The sequence below is a fragment of the Monodon monoceros genome, unplaced genomic scaffold (assembly GCF_005190385.1).
Source record: "Monodon monoceros isolate NGI ecotype Baffin Bay Population unplaced genomic scaffold, NGI_Narwhal_1 Super_Scaffold_5, whole genome shotgun sequence".
Classification (NCBI taxonomy): domain Eukaryota; kingdom Metazoa; phylum Chordata; class Mammalia; order Artiodactyla; family Monodontidae; genus Monodon; species Monodon monoceros.
The window spans coordinates 30,136,790-30,154,096 of NW_021703782.1; the positions used below are offsets into that span (position 1 = coordinate 30,136,790).

The 17,307-nt window shown below is 40.4% G+C and overlaps 1 protein-coding gene across 3 annotated transcripts in view; it reads left to right on the forward strand.

Annotated features, from left to right (window-relative positions):
• Positions 1–667: 667 nt before the first annotated feature.
• Positions 668–17,307, forward strand: part of AGTPBP1 (ATP/GTP binding protein 1) — a 172,356-nt gene continuing 155,716 nt past the window's right edge. For 2 of the 3 annotated variants that reach the window (XM_029203528.1, XM_029203531.1), the window contains exon 1: positions 668–805. The gene's annotated coding sequence lies outside the window, so the exon portion shown is untranslated. Of the gene's footprint in view, positions 806–12,889; positions 13,023–17,307 lie in introns of those variants that run through there. The other variant, XM_029203530.1, reaches the window with a different exon arrangement.

The window sequence follows — 17,307 nt, forward strand, 5'->3', positions numbered from 1 at the left end:
GGCCACAAAGCGGAATTTCGTTGTGTTCTGGCAGCCCAGCTGTGATAGCTGCTTCTCTTCACCTTCTTATTATGGACTCTCCTTGAGGTGAGGAAAAGGCTTTTTACCGCGGTCCCCAGGGTCCAGTGCCACCCCGGTACCAGGTGGGTCGGAGGTACCGGGGTGGCATGGTGCTGGTCCTGTGCTGCTGAAAGCCTCCTAAGAGCGGGGCGTAAGCTCCGCCTTAGTTCTGGGAAAAGGTGTTGTCTCTAACTGGGAGCTTACAGGAAGGTGACCTGCGGGACACAGGCAGCCGCCCAAAGAACCACTTGGTTGGGTAGGCCGACAGCTGTAGAGGACCACAGCCGTCGTCGCGCACAAGCCCTTCTCCAGAGTCTGGGCCCGGCCTTCCTGCCCCCAAACAACGGCGCGTGTGCCCCGCCCTCCCCGCTGCGCGCGCTCCCTCCTTCTCCACGCGCACTCCCCAACACCCCCAACCCCGCTCCTGCCCGCGCGCGCCCCGCCCTCCCCGCGGCGCGCGCCCGGACCGGCCCGCGCGCACGCGTGCCCGGCCCTCCCCCCCGCCCGGCGCGCGCGAGCCGGCTGGCCGAGGAGTGCGGTGGGCGGGGCGCCGCGCTGACGTTGCCCGGGATGCGGGCAGGGTCCGCCGCCGCCTCCTCTTCTGCCACCGGGGTTTGTATGAAAACACCCGGCGGCGGGCGGTGAGGCATTCGCCGGGCCCCCGGAGAGCATCGGCCCGCGCTGCCGACGCTGAGCCGGGTGCTGCACCTTTACCCAGTCCCTGCCAGCGCCCCATCCTGAGCCGGTGAGCGCCCTGCCGCCGTCAGCGCGACCGGGCCGGCAGCCCCTCGGCTGCGGTTAGCCCGCCCGCCACCCCTCCTATCTTCTCATCCGCGGCGTCCTGGGGGCTGGGGAGGCCGGGGAGGAGCGACCCCGGGCCCGCCCCGGTCTGCGTCCTGCGATCCCTCCGCCCCTTACCTGTCAGGTTGTGTAACCCGTGTCTTTCGGGGGGTGGACCGGGTCTTGAGGGGAACCCCTGATGGGTGGGGCCTTTGACCGGTTTCTGGAAAACGCCCCGCCCCCACCCATGGAGGCTCGGTCGTTCCCGCTCCAGTCCCCGCGGAGGGTGCCTGGCGCGGTCTCCGGGCAGAGGCGGCCCCCTGCCCTGCTCTCCCTTTCTCTCGGCGGTGACCGCGCGGGTGGCTGCGGTACAGCGCGGAGCGGAGCCGAGGGGCGGCGGGCAGGGGCCGGGCGCGCACCCCGCCTCCCCAGCCGCCCCAGCTCCCAGCCCCTAGGTGCGCCGGGCTTCAGGGTGGGCTGTGGTGTGACGTCGGCGATGGCTGGGCTTGCTCCCTCTCAGTGGGTAGCTTGGCCTGAAGTGTGTTCTCTGCTTACAACTTGGCGCCCTGTGGGTTTGATTTGAACCTGAATCAGATCGCCCTAGATGACAGTGCAGAGTTTCCCTCCAGCCTTCCTTCCTGAGTTGCGGGTTCTTCATGCAAGTGTTCAGGGACTCCTGCAACCCAACGCATAAGGCTTGCTGGGCTCAATGGTTGTTTCCCTCCTGTGCCTTTAAGCCTCTTAAAGTACCAGTGCAGTTTTGAATTGGTTCGTTTCCTTTCCTGGGCATTTACTCATCACAGAATAGAGTTTTACACATCGTTGTGAATGTTGATAACTTAAAGCCCATTTCTCATTTTAAGATAGCTTTCTCAAGTGCTTGCAGGTCTAGCACTGCCGATGACCTAATATGTTGTAAGACTCAGTCGAAATTTTCTTTGGCAATATTATTTCTGTGTGGTTTTTTTTCAGGTATTCAAAATTGTAGCAGTGTTTATGATGTACGACAGTTTGTAGGTAGAAGGGACTTTAATAGTCTTCTGGATCACTCATTTTCACTTACCATTTATGTTCTTGTTGGAATCTTTTTTTTTTGCGGTACGCGGGCCTCTCACTGTTGTGGCCTCTCCTGCTGCGGAGCACAGGCTCCGGACGCACAGACTCAGCGGCCATGGCTCACGGGCCCAGCCGCTCCGCGGCATGTGGGATCTTCCCGGACTGGGGCACGAACCCGTGTCCCCTGCATCGGCAGGTGGACTCTCAGCCACTGCGCCACCAGGGAAGCCCCTGTGTTGGAATCTTTATGTAAATCAGGTTATCTCTTTCTTTGTTAACCTCTGAATACGTCTTATAAATTGTCTTTTTTTTTCCCTGAGAAAACCAGAAAGTGGTTTTTGTAATTGTATTGTGGAATGTTTTCAGTTCAGCAGGCCCAAAAAGTAGTAGTTTATTTAAGGCACTTTATATGGTACATATTTTAAAACGTGTGCCAAATGTTAAAATCAAACAAAACCCTGAAAGATCTGTAAGCATTTTCTTATGTAATTACTGTGAGATAGTTAGCAGTGCCTTATCCACTCCTTATTTCTCATCCTTAAGGATGAGTTGTAACATGACTTGTTCTGTTTCCCATTCCACTTTGCTTGAATTAATTTCTACAGTGAAGTTATAGGTTCATGTTTTTAAAAATTTATTTATTTTATTTTTGGCTGCATTGGGTCTTTGTTGCTGTGCGAGGGCTTTCTCTAGTTGCGGTGAGCAGGGGCTACTCTTCGTTGCGGTGCGAGGGCTTCTCATTGCGGTGGCTTCTCTTGTTGCAGAGCACGGGCTCTAGGCGCGGGCTTCAGTAGTTGTGGCGGATTCTTAACCACTGTGCCACCAGGGAAGCCCTAGGTTCATTTTTAATGACCTCAAAACTCTGCCTTGAATTGCTTCAACACATACTTAGAACTGCAGTCTCACTCTGAACACTGAAATGAAAAGTACAGACATAGAGCTACCCTTGTAATTAGCCACATTGCAAAACATTTAAATGTATAGTGTAATCTGAACTTTTGTAAATGCAGTTTTTATAAAGCTTTTTTAGTTGACTTGAATTGAGGCATTATTCTCTTTGGAATAGTCTAGCTAGATTCCTATATAATAACGGTTTTATTTTCAATTGTTGAAGAAAAAGAGGTCCAAGACGTGTGAAATCATCTAATTTGTATCATATTCTATATCTTGGACAAAAAAAAAATCTCTTCCACAGTTTCACCTTCCAAAATCTACTTTTCTTGCTCGAAGCCCCTTAATACCTGGAAGTTGAACAGTGCATGGGTAGTAATGGATGACCTGTCAGAGGGCTCTCTGCAAATTGGGAGCTTCTCTTAGGCAGTAGGTCTCAGTGTAAACAACAGAAATTGTCAACAGTGGACACTGAATTTAAACTTTATATATTATTGTTGGTTACTGTGCCCCTGTGTACTACAGTGTAGTGGCTAAGGGGCTGGCCCTCAGAGCCAGACAGGCTGGATTTGAATCCTGGCTTTGCTTTGAGCAAGTTATTTATCTTCTTTGTGCTTCAATTTTCTCAACTCCAAAAATGGAGATAATTATGGTGTATACTCTTAAGATGATCTTGAATATTAAATGAGTTAACACATCTAAAGTGCTTAGCCCACAATGCCTGGCACGTAGTAAATGCTCAGTAAATATTGCTAGTGTTTTTCCTCAGTGCAAGGGATCTAGTAAGCCGAAAAGGGGCTTTGGGCTGATCGAGCACTGTTATTCCAGATTAATTCCACGATGACCCATTTGCTCTGCTGGGGCTAAGTGAGAGCTTAGTGTTACTGTCCTGGCTTGGAAGCATGTAATTTATTTAGTTTAGAACAGCTAGACCCTGAGCTGGGTGCCCTGAGATGCTGCCGGAGAGTGGCTGTAGTATCCCTGTTTGTCCCTTCTTACAGAACCTTGGATTGTCTCCCTCATGGTGGTGGTGGCTGCTATTTTAATCACCTGTTTTTGAGTTTGTGATTGCATGTTTCTTTGGCTGTCATGTGCAGCTATCAAAAATATTATCTATCAAACTATTAATGGATATATTTATGTGTTTATCTGATCAAGATATTGCATGTTTCCAGGATATACAAAATCACTTTCATCTAAGCATTCTTTTTTTTTTTAAATTCTGTATTGATGTTACTTAGAATGAGGTTAATTTTGATTTGCCATTGTGTTCCTTTTCAGTTTTCATGTAATTTTCCTAGGAAAACTAAAAAAAAGTTTTAAAAATGTACTTCTTGTTCTTTTTGGTTTGCAGGGATCTGATATTAATACTTTGTTCTTTACCTCAGGTGCTTTCAAATGTTTGGTCTCAGGACCCTTTTATACTCTTAAAAAATTATTGAGCACCACAAAAAGCTTTTGTGGATTATATATTATAAATTAAAGCAAAGATGCAAAATTTTTATTAATTCACTTAAAATGATCATTATAAACCCATTACATGTTAATATAAACATATTTTTTTTAGTGAAAGATGACTATTTTTCAAGAATAAATAAAGGAGTGAGAAGACTGGCATTCTAGATTTTGTAAATCTCTAATGTCTGGTTTAATAGAAACAGCGGGATTCTCATATCTGCTTCTGCATTCAGTCTATTGCAATATATTGTTTGGGTTGAAGTATATATACAGAGAGAAATCCAGCCTTACGCAGTTAATGGCTGAAAAAGGAAGGGATATTTTGATAGCCTCCAGATAATTATGGATATACTTGTTTGGTACTACATCAAAACTCAGCATATGACAGTTTTTAGTTAGTTATATAAAGGTTTGGAATGAACCTCCCCAAAATGTGCCACTTTTGAGTGTGGATTTTTGAGCTAAAGGCAGTTGAGAAACTGCCTGTTCAAGGGAAACTACTGCCCCTTCCTTAACTACCTAGAAGAATTTAAATTGGGGATTTTTCCCAGAAAAAGAGTTATTACCAGCGATAAATTTTATCCTAGTGGCCCCATCTATATGGCAGACAAACATCATATTGTCAAACATCTGCTCTTCTTATTGTCCTGTGAATGACCTTAGTTCTTGGAAGCCCCAGGCCCCTATCCCATTCTGTAGCTCAGGATGACATACACACTTCATTTTACCTTTCTGTCTTTGAAACTCTGATGTACGTAGGGTCTCTGACCCCTCATGTGGTTGGGATTCCCATACATATGAATTAAATTTGCTTTTCTCCTGTTAATCTGTCTCATGCCAATTTAATTCTTAGACCAGCCAGAATAACCTAGAAGAAGGGTAGAGGAAAGTTTTCTTCCTCCCTGACAGTTGCAGTATGGAATCTGAAATCATAACATTGGACTTTTAAATAATATTATGTTAAAATCTGTTGGTCTGAACTTAGAGTGGACCTAATGCCCATGCCTGAATTTATAACATCATGCCCTGGTCATTTGTAAATATTGGTTCAGTGAGTTACTTTTCATTACAAAATATTAAAAAAAATCATGTTTGTTAATATCAACATCACCACCTATTCCATCAGAAACAAGTTATTGGGAAGCTGTCCCAGTTGTGACGTGATGGTGGTTATGAGTTTTCCAAAAATCTGATTTTTGCTTGAAAGCTCAAATTTTATCATTGGCAACAAATATGATTGTCAGTTGTTTCCTGTAAGTGACAAATAGACTTCATTCATTTCTGAGCAAACCTCTGCCAAAATACTTAAGTCATTCTTTTAAGTAAAGGTGGTGTTTAATGAAAAAGGCTAATTCAAGCTCTCAATTCAGTTACAGAAGCACTTTTCCTTGAGACAGCTGTCAAGCATTATAATTTACTATATAGCAAGAAAGGCTTCATGCATACTTAACCATTTTTTCACATAGAACATTAAAAGAATATGTATGCAAGGGCCAAGATTTAATAAAATTAATATCTTTTTTACTATTTCAGGGACATTCTTAAGTGAAACAAACTTTTTTATAATTGCTGGTGCTTGATGGTGAAAATACAATCACTAATAACAGTACAGTTTGGTGCCACCATTATAATTTGTTCCAAGGTGACAGAAATTTTACACACCATTGCTTTTGCACTATTAGTGTAAATGCTAATATAGTTAAAAAGGCTAATAATGTTTTAGTATTATTATAAAAATAGCTTTGACCTCGTGGACCCCCTAAAAGGGTGTTGGGACCCCAGGGTTCCACAGATCACACTTTGAGGACTTATAGTATAAATCATAGGGGATTTCTACCAAACTTTGATTAGGAAGGAAAGTGGTAGTAACTATTTCTAGTCTATTTTTGCTTCAGACTTTTGGGTCCCTGTAAAGGCCTTCTTTAAAAAAAAACATTTAAGCAGAGTAAAGGTTATTCATAGAAAGTTGAGAGGTTTCTTAGGGTTTTAGTCAAGTGCTGATACAAGGGGGCTATATTATTAGTATTCTGAAATTACACTATCTTAAGAAGATTTGGTAGTACATTTCCACATAAATGTTCAAGTCTAATTTTTTTTGGATTTTACATATTAGACAAATATAGTGAAGGAACAGTATGGAAAGCTCTCTTGATACCCAGCTCATAAGCTGGAAAAAAAAAAGACAAACTACTTAGCTCCCTTCATTTCTCATTTAATTCATGCTGAGGATGAACCATCCTAAGGAGAGGTGACCAGTACTTGCTGTCTTTGTGTCGCATCTTTTCCCTATGGGGAAAATGATTTACGATTATGATTATAAGGGTATAGGTTACATTGGGAATAATAATAATAATGTCAATGAAGGATTTATGGTAGAATAATAGTAATAAAAATGTTAACACTGTCCACACATAACAGAGTTTAATGAATTGAAAAGAATGCTATTTTTTTTTTGTGGTACGCCGGCCTCTCACTGTTGTGGCCTCTCCCGTTGGACGCGCAGGCTCAGCGGCCATGGCTCACGGGCCTAACCGCTCCGCGGCATGTGGGATCTTCCCGGACCGGGGCACGAACCCGTGTCCCCTGAATCGGCAGGCGGACTCTCAACCACTGCGCCACCAGGGAAGCCCCAAAAGAATGCTATTTTTGACAAAAACTCCAGATTTGTTAATTTGTGGTAGGCACAGCTTCTTGTTGAATGTAGCAGAACTGACTGATGATAGTTGATGCAAGACAGCCAACTTCCCTGAGGAGCTTGTCTCCTAATTTACAGAGTGAAAGAATTTGACTTACACAAGATCTTTGAAGCCTGCTACAATTCTGGGATTTTTTCTTTGCCTTGAAAATGTCTCTTTCATCTGTTAATTTCATCTCATCAGTTTTAATTTTTTTTTTTAAATTAAATTAAATTAAATTTTTTTTCCTCTTTAACAGATTTTTTTTTTGGTCCAGATTTTCTTTTATTTCTTTATACAGCAGGTTCTTATTAGTCTTCCTTTTTTTTTTTTTTTGCCTTACGCGGGCCTCTCGCTGTTGTGGCCTCTCCCGTTGTGGAACACAGGCTCTGGACACACAGGCTCAGTGGCCATGGCTCACGGGCCCAGCCGCTCCGCGGCATGTGGGATCTTCCCGGACTGGGGCACGAACCCGTGTCCCCTGCATCGGCAGGCGGACTCTCAACCACTGTGCCACCAGGGAAGCCCTAGTCTTCCATTTTATACACATCAGTGTATAAATGTCAATCCCAATCGCCCAATTCATCACACTACCACCCCCACCCCCTGCCACTTTCCCCTCTTGGTGTCCATACGTTTGTTCTCTACATCTGTGTCTCCACTTCTGTCCTGCAAATCGGTTCATCTGTACAGTTTTTCTAGGTTCCACATATATGCGTTAATATACAATATTTGTTTTTCTCCTTCTGACTTACTTCACTCTGTGACAGCCTCTAGATCCATCCATATTCTCTACAAATCACCCAATTTCGTTCCTTTTTATGGCTGAGTAATACTCCATTGTATATATGTACCACATCTTCTTTATCCATTTGTCTGTTGATGGGCATTTAGGTTGCTTCCATGACCTGGCTATTGTAAATAGTGCTGCAGTGAACATTGGGGTGCATGTGTCTTTGAATTATGGTTTTCTCTGGGTATATGCCCAGTAGTGGGATTGCTGGATCGTATGGTAATTCTATTTTTAGTTTCTTAAGGAAGCTCCATACTGTTCTCCATAGTGGCTGTATCAATTTACATTCCCACCAAGAGTGCAAGAGGGTTCTCTTTTCTCCACACCCTCTCCAGCATTTGTTGTTTGTAGATTTTCTGATGATGCCCATTCTAACTGGTGTGAGGTGATACCTCATTGTAGTTTTGATTTGCATTTCTCTAATAATTACTGATGTTGAGCAGGTTTTCATGTGCTTCTTGGCCATCTGTATGTCTTCTTTGGAGAAATGTCTATTTAGGTCTTCTGCCCGTTTCTGGATTGGGTTGTTTGTTTTTTTAATATTGAGCTGCATGAGCTGTTTATATATTTGGGAGATTAATCCTTTGTCCGTTGACTCATTTGGAAATATTTTCTCCCATTCTGAGGGTTGTCTTTTCGTCTTTTTTATGGTTTCCTTTGCTGTGCAAAAGCTTTTAAGTTTCATTAGGTCCCATTTGCTTATTTTTGTTTTTCTTTCCATTACTCTAGGAGGTGAATCAAAAAAGATCTTGCTTTGCTTTATGTCAAAGAGTGTTCTTCCTATGTTTTCCTCTAAGAGTTTTATAGTGTCCAGTCTTAATTTTAGGTCTATAATCCATTTTGAGTTTATTTTTGTGTATGGTGTTATGGAGTGTTCTAATTTCATTCTTTTACATGTAGCTGTCCAGTTTTCCCAGCACCACTTATTGAAGAGACTGTCTTTTCTCCATTGTATATCCTTGCCTCCTTTGTCATAGATTAGTTGACCATAGGTGCATGGGTTTATCTCTGGGCTTTCTATCTTGTTCCATTGATCTATATTTCTGTTTTTGTGCCAGTACCATATTATCTTGATTACTGTAGCTCTGTAGTATAGTCTGAAGTCAGGGAGTCTGATTCCTCCAGCTCCGTTTTTTTCCTTCAAGACTCCTTTGGCTATTTGGGGTCTTTTGTGTCTCCATACAAATTTTAAGATTTTTTGTTCTAGCTCTGTAAAAAATGCCATTGGTAATTCGATAGGGATTGCATTGAATCTGTAGATTGCTTTGGGTAGTATAGTCATTTTCACTATATTGATTCTTCCAATCCAAGAACATGGTATATCTCTCCATCTGTTGGTATCGTCTTTAATTTGTTTCATCAGTGTCTTATAGTTTTCTGCATGCAGGTCTTTTGTCTCTCTAGGTAGGTTTATTCCTAGGTATTTGCAATGGTAAATGGGAGTGTTTCCTTAATTTCTCTTTCAGATTTTTCATCATTAGTGTATAGGCATGCAAGAGATTTCTGTCCATTAATTTTGTATCCTGCTACATTACCAAATTCATTGATTAGGTCTAGCAGTTTTCTGGTGGCATCTTTAGGATTCTCTATGTATAGTATCATGTCATCTGCAAACAGTGACAGTTTTACTTCTTTTCCAATTTGTATTCCTTTTATTTCTTTTTCTTCTCTGATTGCCCTGGCTAGGACTTCCAAAATAATGTTGAATGATAGTGGTGACAGTGGACATCCTTGTCTTGTTCCTGATCTTAGAGGAAATGCTTTCAGTTTTTCACCATTGAGAATGATGTTTGCTGTGGGTTTGTCATATATGGCCTTTATTATATTGAGGTAGGTTTCCTCTATGCCCATTTTCTGGAGACTTTTTATCATAAATGGGTGTTGAATTTTGTCAAAAGCTTTTTCTGCATCTATTGAGATGATCATATGGTTTTTATTCAATTTGTTAGTATGGTGTATCACATTGATTGATTTGCATATATTGAAGAATCCTTGCATCTCTGGGATAAATCCCACTTGATTGTGGTGTATGATCATTTTAATGTGTTGGATTCTGTTTGCTAGTATTTTGTTGAGGGTTTTTGCATCTATATTCATCAGTGATATTGGTCTTTAATTTTCTTTTCTTGTAGTTTCTTTGGTTTTGGTATCAGGGGTGCTGGTGGTCTCATAGAATGTGTTTGGGAGTGTTCCTTCCTCTGTAATGTTTTGGAAGAGTTTGAGAAAGATGGGTGTTAGCTCGTCTTTAAATGTTTGATGGAATTCACCTGTGAAGCCATCTGGTACTGGACTTTTGTTTGTTGGAAGATTTTTAGTCACAGTTTAAATTTCATTACTTGTGATTGGTCTGTTCATATTTTCTATTTCTTCCTGGTTCAGTCTTGGAAGGTTATACCTTTCTAAGAATTTGTCCATTTCTTCCAGGTTGTCCATTTTATTGGCATAGATTTGCTTGTAGTAGTCTCTTAGGATGCTTTGTATTTTTGAGGTTTCTGTTGGAACTTCTCCTTTTTCATTTCTAATTTTATTGATTTGAGTCCTCTCCCTGTTTTTCTTGATGAGTCTGGCTAATGGTTTATCAATTTTATTTATCTTCTTGAAGAACCAGCTTTTAGTTTTATTGATCTTTGCTATTGTTTCCTTTGTTTCTATTTCATTTATTTCTGCTCTGATCTTTATGATTTCTTTCCTTCTGCTACCTTTGGGTTTTGTTTGTTCTTCTTTCTCTAGTTCCTTTAGGTGTAAGGTTAGATTGTTTATTTGGGATTTTTTTTTGTTTTTTGAGATAGGCTTGTACTGCTATAAACTTCCCTCTTAGAACTGCTTTTGCTGCATCCCATAGGTTTTGGATTGTCGTGTTTTCATTGTCATTTGTCTCTTGGTACTTTTTAAAATTTCCTCTTTGATTTCTTCAGTGATCTCTTGGTTATTTAGTAATGTATTGTTTAGCCTCCATGTGTTTGTGTTTTTTACATTTTTTTCCCTGTAATTCACTTCTAATCTCATAGCACTGTGGTCAAAAAAGATGCTTGATATGATTTCAGTTTTCTTAAATTTACTGAGGCTTGATTTGTGGCCCAAGATGTGATCTATCCTGGAGAATGTTCCATGTGAACTTGAGAAGAAAGTGTAATCTGCTGTTTTTGGATGGAATGTCCTATAAATATCAATTAAATCTACCTGGTCTGTTGTGTCATTTAAAGCTTGTGTTTCCTTATTAATTTTCTGTTTGGATGATCTGTCCATTGGTGTAAGTGAGGTGTTAAAGTCCCCCAGTATTATTGTGTTACTGTCAATTTCCTCTTTTATAGCTGTTAGCAGTTGCCTTATGTATTGAGGTGCTCCTATGTTGGGTGCATATATATTTATAATTGTTATATCTTCTTTTGGGATTGATCCGTTGATCATTATGTAGTGTCCTTCCTAGTCTCTTGTAACATTCTTTATTTTAAAGTCTATTTTATCTGATATGAGTATTGGTACTCTAGCTTTCTTTTTTTTTGTGTGTGTGTGTGTGTGTGTGTGTGTGTGTGTGGTACGCGAGCCTCTCACTGTTGTGGCCTCTCCCGTTGCGGAGCACAGGCTCCGGACGCGCAGGCTCAGTGGCCATGGCTCACGGGCCCAGCCGCTCCGCGGCACTCGGGATCTTCCCGGACCAGGGCACGAACCCATGTCCGCTTCATCAGCAGGCAGACTCTCAACCACTGCGCGACCAGGGAAGCCCTCTAGCTTTCTTTTGATTTCCATTTGCATGGAATATCTTTTTCCATCCCCTCATTTTCAGTCTGTATGTGTCCCTAGGTCTGAAGTGGGTCTCTTGTAGACAGCATATATATGGGTCTTGTTTTTGTATCCATTCAGCCAGTCTATGTCTTTTGGTTGGAGCATTTAATCCATTCATGTTTAAGGTAGTTATCGATATATATGTTCCTATTACCATTTTCTTAGTTGTTATGGGTTTGTTTTTGTAGGTCCTTTTCTTTTGTGTTTCCTAATTAGAGAAGTTCCTTTAGCATTTGTTGTAGAGCTGGTTTGGTGGTGCTGAATTCTCTTAGCTTTTGCTTGTCTGTAAAGCTTTTGATTTCTCCATCAAGTCTGAATGAGATCCTTGCCGGGTAGAGTAATCTTGGTTGTGGTTTATTCCCTTTCATCACTTTAAATATGTCCTGCCACTCCCTTCTGGTTTGTAGAGTTTCTGCTGAGAAATCAGCTGTTAACCTTATGGGAGTTCCCTTGTACGTTATTTGTCATTTTTCCCTTGCTGCTTTCAGTAATTTTTCTTTGTCTTTAATTTTTGCCAATTTGATTTTTACGTGTCTTGGCATGTTTCTCCTTGCGTTTATCCTGTATGGGACTCTCTGTGCTTCTTGGACTTGGGTGGCTATTTCCTTTCCCACGTTAGGGAAGTTTTTGACTGTAATCTCTCAAATATTTTCTGGGGTCCTTTCTCTCTTGTCTCCTTCTGGGACCACTCTAATGTGAATGTTGTTGCGTTTAATGTTGTCTCAGAGGTCTCTTAGGCTGTCTTCATTTCTTTTCACTCTTTTTTCTTTATTCTGTTCTGCAGCAGTGAATTCCACCAGTCTGTCTTCCAGGTCACTTATTCGTTCTTCTGCCTCAGTTATTCTGCTATTGATTCCTTCTAGTGTAGTTTTCATTTCAGTTATTGTATTGTTATCTCTGTTTGTTCTTTAATTCTTCTAGATCTTTGTTAAACATTTCTTGCATTTTCTCGATCTTTGCCTCCATTCTTTTTCCGAGGTCCTGGATCATCTTCCCTATCATTATTCTGAATTCTTTTTCTGGAAGGTTGCCTATCTCCACTTCATTTAGTTGTTTTTCTGGGGTTTTATCTTGTCCCTTCATCTGGTACATAGCCCTCTGCCTTTTCATCTCCTTTATCTTTCTGTGAATGTGGTTTTTGTTCCATAGCCTGCAGGATTGTAGTTTTTCTTGCTTCTGCTGTCTGCCCTCTGATGGATGAGCCTATCTAAGAGGCTTGTACAAGTTTCCTGATGGGAGGGACTGGTGGTGGGTAGAGCTGGGTGTTGCTCTGGTGGGCAGAGCTGAGTAAAACTTTAATCCGCTTGTCTGCTGATGGGTGGGGCTGGGTTCCCTCTTTGTTAGTTGTTTGGCCTGGGGCGACCCAACATTGGAGCTTACCCGTGCTCTTTGGTGGTGCTAATGTCGTACTCTGGGAAGGCTCTCGCCCAGGAGTACTTCCCAGAACTTCTGCTGCCTGTGTCCTTGTCCTCACGGTGAGCCACAGCCACCCCCCACCTCTGCAGAAGACCCTCCAACACTAGCAGGTAAGTCTGGTTCAATCTCCTATGGGGTCACTGCTCCTTCCCCTGGGTCCCAGTGCACACACTACTTTGTGTGTGCCCTCCAAGAGTGGAGTCTCTGTTTCCCCCAGTGCTGTTGAAGTCCTGCAGTCAAATCCCGCTGGCCTTCAAAGTTTGATTCTCTAGAAATCCCTCGTCCCCTTGCCGGACCCCCAGGTTGGGAAGCCTGACGTGGGGCTCAGAACCTTCACTCCAGTGGGTGGACTTCTGTGGCATTAGTGTTCTCCGGTTTGTGAGTCACCCACTGAGCAGTTGTGGGATTTGATTTTATTGTGATTGTGCCCCTCTTACCACCTCGTCGTGGCTTCTCCTTTGTGTTTGGATGTGGGGTACCTTTTTTGGTGAGTTCCAGTGTCTTCCTGTCGATGATTGTTCAGCAGTTAATTGTGATTCTGGTGTTCTCAGAAGAGGGAGTGAGAGCATGTCCTTCTACTCCACCATCTAACCAGTCCCCCCCAGTTTTAATTTTGTGTTTACATTTGAAACTTATTTTTTCCAATTTTTAACATATTGACTCATTCATATTTTTGGTCCATATTTTGATTTAAAAATTCATTTTTAGAAATTATGGTAAAATATATATAACATAAAATTTAGCATTTTAATCTCTTTTTAAAATAAATGATTTTATTATTTTTTGGCTGTGTTGGGCCTTTGTTGCTGCATGTGGGCTTTCCTCTGGTTGTGGTGAGCGGGGTCTATTCTTCATTGTGGTGCGCAGGCTTATTATTGTGGTGGCTTTTCTTGTTTGGATCATGGGCTCTAGGTGCACGGGCTTCAGTAGTTGTGGCACGCAGGCTCAGTAGTTGTGGCTTGTGGGCTCTAGATCGCAGGCTCAGTAGTTGTGGTGCCCGGGCTTAGTTGCTCCGCGGCATGTGGGATCTTCCCAGACCAGGGCTCGAACCCATGTCCCCTGAATTGGCAGGCGGATTCTTAACCACTGCGCCACCAGGGAAGCCCATAACCATTTTTAATATACAGTTCAGTGGCATTAAGTAATTCACATTGTTGTTCATCCATTATTACCATCCATCTCTAGAACTTTTCATCTTGCAACACTAAAACTCTTGATCCATTAAACAATAGCTGCCCATTTCTTCCGCTTCCACCTGCCCCTGGCAGTTACCATTTTGTTTTTTCTCTCTCTGAATTAGACTACTTTATCTACATTATATGAATGGAATCATACAGTATTTGTTCTTTTGTGATTGGCTTATTTCTTTTAGTATGGTATCGTCAAGTTTCATCTACACTGTAGCATGTGTCAGAATTTCCTTCCTTTTTAAGGCTAACATTCCATTGTATGTATATACCATATTTGTTCTTTTTTTTTTTTTTTTTATCCATTGATGGTTACTTGGGTTGCTTCTACCTTTTGGCTGTTGTGAATAATGCTGCTGCTGTGTACATGGGTGTGCACATATTTCTTTGAGACCCTGCTTTTAGTTCTTTTGGGTACATACTCAGAAGTGGAATTGCTGGGTCATATGGTAATTCTATTTTTAATTTTTTGAGGAATGACCATACTGTTTCCATCACAGCTGCATCATTTTACATTCATACCAGCACCAACGTTGAACAAGCGTTCCAATTTCTTTACATCCTTGTCAACACTTGTTATTTCCTATGTATGGGTTTTTTTTGTTTTTTGTTTTTTTTTGGATAGTAGCCATCCTGATGGGTGTTAGGTGATATCTCATTGTGCTTTTGATTTGCATTTAGGCTGCTGAATTCAGTTTGCTGATATTTTGTGGGGGATTTTTTGGATCTGTGTTCAAAGGGGTATTGGTCTGTAGTTTTCTTGTAATGTCTTTGTGTGGCTTTGGTATCAGGGTGATGCCTCATAGAATGAGTTAGGAAGTGTTCCCTCCACTTCAGTTTTTTGAAGAATTCGAGAAGCATTGATATTCTTTAAATGTTTGGTAGAGTTCACTAGTGAAGCCATCAGGTTTGGGGCTTTTCTTTGTTGGGAGCATTTTGATTACTGGCTCAATCTCCTTAATAATTATGGGTCTATTCAGATTTCCTATTTCTTTGTGACATAATAGGTTTCTAGAAATTTGTCAGTTTTACCTAGGTTATCCACTTTGTTGGTGCACAGTTGTTCACAGTGCTCTCATAAAATCTTTTTTATTTCTGTGGAATCAGTAATGTCTGCACTTTCTGATTAGTAATTTGCTTCTTTTTTCTTAATCTTGCTAAAGTTTCGTCAATTTTGTTAATTTTTTGAAGAATCAACTTTTGTTTTTGTTGATTTTTCTGTATTATTTTTCTATTCACTGTTTCATTTATCTCTGCCCTAGTCTTTATTATTTTCTTCTTTCTGCTAGCTTTGGGTTTCACCTTTTTCTAGTTCCTTAAATTGTAAAGTTAAGTTGTTGATTTGAGATCTTTCTTATTTTTTAATACGTGTTTATAGCTATAAATTTCCCCCTTAGCATTACTTTCACTGCATCTAATAAATTTTGGTATGTTGTATTTTTTGTTTTTATTTGTCTTTTAAGTATTTCTAATTTCCCTTAGGATTTCTACTTTGACCCAGTGGTTGTTTAAGAACATATTGTTTAATTTCCACAAATTTGTGAATTTTCTAATTTTTCTTTTACTGATTTCTAAATTCATTCTGTTGTAGTTAGGAAAAATACTTTGTATGATTATCTGTCTTTAAAAATCTATTGAGACATAATTTGTGGCCTGATATATCGTGTATTCTGCAGAATGTCCCACTTGTACTTGAGAAGAATGTATAATCTGTTGTTAGGTAGAATGTTCTATATATGTCTGTTATCTCTAGTTGGTTAATTGTGTTGTTCAAGTCCTCTATTTCCTTACTTATCTTCCGTCTGGTTGTTCTATCCATTATTGAGAGTAGGGTGTTGAAACTGCCAACTGTTATTATAGAACTGTCTATTTTCCCCTTTAATTCTGTCAGTTTTTGCTTCATATATTTTGATAGTCTGTTATTAGGTGAATGTTTATAATTGCTATATCTTCTTGCTCTCTTGAGCCTTTTATTAATATATAGTGTTCTTATTTGTATTTTATAACCTCCTTTGATTTAAAGTCTATTTTGTCTGGTATTAGTACAGTCACCCGTGATCTCTTTTGGTTACTATTTGCATGTCATATCTTTTTCCATCCTTTCACTTTCTACCCATTTGTACCTTTGTATCTAAAGTAAGTCTCTTGTAGAGAACATATAGTTGGATCATGTTTTTAAAATCCATTTTTGTCAATGTCTATTGGAGAGTTTAATCCATTTACATCTAAAGTAATTATTCATAAGGAGGAACTTTTGTCATTTTGCTATTAGTTTCTTATATGCCTGATAGCTTTTTGAGTTCCTCATGTCCTGTATATTTTGATTCCTATTGTGATATTAGTGGGAGGTGACTTAGGGCTGTGGTACTTTCCTTAAAACAAACAAAGAAACAAATAAACAAAACTTAAACCATTTTAATGGGTTAGAGTCATAGGTTAGAGGCAAGGAAAATATGTGTTTCAAGGTAAGAATTTTAATTTCTTCCATCACCTATATGGATTTAGGAATTTTGGCATTTGTTTAAGTATAAAAATAGTCAGTTGGAATCAGTGTTGGGTGGAAGAGTTATTTTAAATAAACTAATTGAAGTGTAGTTGGATTCTGCTCCTCCAACAATAAGACCCTATTATTTGTAGTATAATTAAAACATCACATAGCAGAACAAATTAGACCTTTGTAAATGTCAGAGCATCTTTTGTGGAGTAGTGTGTGAACCATCCAAACTCTTGTGTTTTTAATGAGGATGCATAATGAAGAAAGGTGAAAGGTATAACCTTCTTATAGGTTTACTGTTATCCACATTTTCTGATAAAATTAATGACAGTAATATAGTGAAATAAATTTGCCTGTTTGCGGATCAGCTTAAAACATTAGTAAACTAATCATAAAATGTCATATGTTTAAGGTAACTAGATGAAAATGTATACCTTAATATTGTAATTTAGAGTAGGTTAATAAACACAGATCATGTCCAGAGTATATATTTCTCTCTTAATTTAAATGATAATAATCTCTGTCTGCCTATTGCTGGGAATGTTACTCTTCTTTCCTTTAGACGATAGATATTATTTACCTACTTCCTTTAAAGTTTCTTTTTCCTTTAATAAGGGAAAGGGGTATGAGCATATTCTTTGGGATCTTTCTTATTAAATAATCAGGATTTACAATTTTCCATCACATTGACATAGCTGTGTTGTGGGGGAATAG